Source organism: Meleagris gallopavo, chromosome 25 (assembly GCF_000146605.3).
Source record: "Meleagris gallopavo isolate NT-WF06-2002-E0010 breed Aviagen turkey brand Nicholas breeding stock chromosome 25, Turkey_5.1, whole genome shotgun sequence".
Lineage (NCBI taxonomy): Eukaryota > Metazoa > Chordata > Aves > Galliformes > Phasianidae > Meleagris > Meleagris gallopavo.
Genome location: NC_015035.2, coordinates 359236 through 360486, shown reverse-complemented (window position 1 = coordinate 360486; position 1251 = coordinate 359236).

Below are 1251 nucleotides of genomic sequence, written 5' to 3'. Positions count from 1 at the left end.
GTGTGGGGTGTCCTGGTGCGGGGTGCGGGGCTCTCAGGGTGCGGGATTTGGGCTCTCAGGGTGCGGGATTTGGGCTCTCTGGGTGCACGGTTCGGGGCTTTCCTGGTGCTGGATTTGGGACTTTCTCAGTGCGGGGTTTGAGTTCTCCCTGTGCGGGCTTGCAGCTGCTCTAATATGGGATCTGGGTCTGTCCCGGTGTTTGGGTTCTCCTGGTGTACAGTTTGAGTTCTCCCAGTGCAGTTTTTGGCTCCTCCTGGTAAAGAATTGGAGCCTTCCTAGCGCTGGGCTTGGTGCACGGTTTGAGTTCTCCCCGTGCAGGATTTGGGCTCTCCTGGTGTGGGGTTGAGGCTTTTCTCGCTGCAGGATTTGGTGCTTTGTCTGTCTGGCTTTGGGGGTCTCTTGGTGAGACTCAGTCCCCCTGTGCAGCGTTTAGAGCTCTCCCAGTGCAGATCTTGGGGCACTCGTGGGCTTTGGGCTCTGCTGGTGTAGGGTTCAGGCTGTTCTGGTGCAAGATTTGGGCTCTCCTATGCAGGATTTTGGGCCCTCCCTGATGTGGGGTTTGTTCTGTCCCAGTGCAAGGTTTGGGCTCTCCTGATGGGGGATTTGGGGCTCTCCTGGTACACAGTTTGGGCTCTCCGGGCGTGGGGTTGAGGCTTTCACACTGCAGGATTTGGTGCTTTCTCAGTGTGGCTCTGGGGTTCTCTTGCTGCAGGATTCAGACCCCACGCAGGGTGCGGGGTTTGGACCTCTTCCAGCGCAGGATTTGGCCTCTCCTGGTAAACAATTTGAGTTCTCCCAGTGTGGGCTTTGGGGCTCTCCCGGCGTGAGGTTTGGCCTTCCTCACTGCAGGACTTGGAGCTTTCTCACCGTGCCTTTGGGGTCCTCTTGGTGCAGGATTTGGAGCTTTCTCACCGTGCCTTTGGGTCCTCTTGGTGCAGGATTTGGAGCTTTCTCACCGTGCCTTTGGGGTCCTCTTGGTGCAGGATTTGGAGCTTTCTCACCGTGCCTTTGGGTCCTTTTGGTGCAGGACTTGGAGCTCTCCCTGCGCGCACTTTGCGCTCTCCCAGTGCGGATTTTGGTACTCGGCATCACCCCGATTCCTCACATCCCATGGCAGCCCCTGCAGCCGGCAGCTGCTGGCAGGATCCTCTGGCGGTGGAGGGCACGACGTGCCGCCCGGTGTGCGGGACGCGGTGCGGGCGGGCGCTGAGCGCGGTGTTCGTGCCGAGCTGCCGGCCGGCTCCGTGCCCG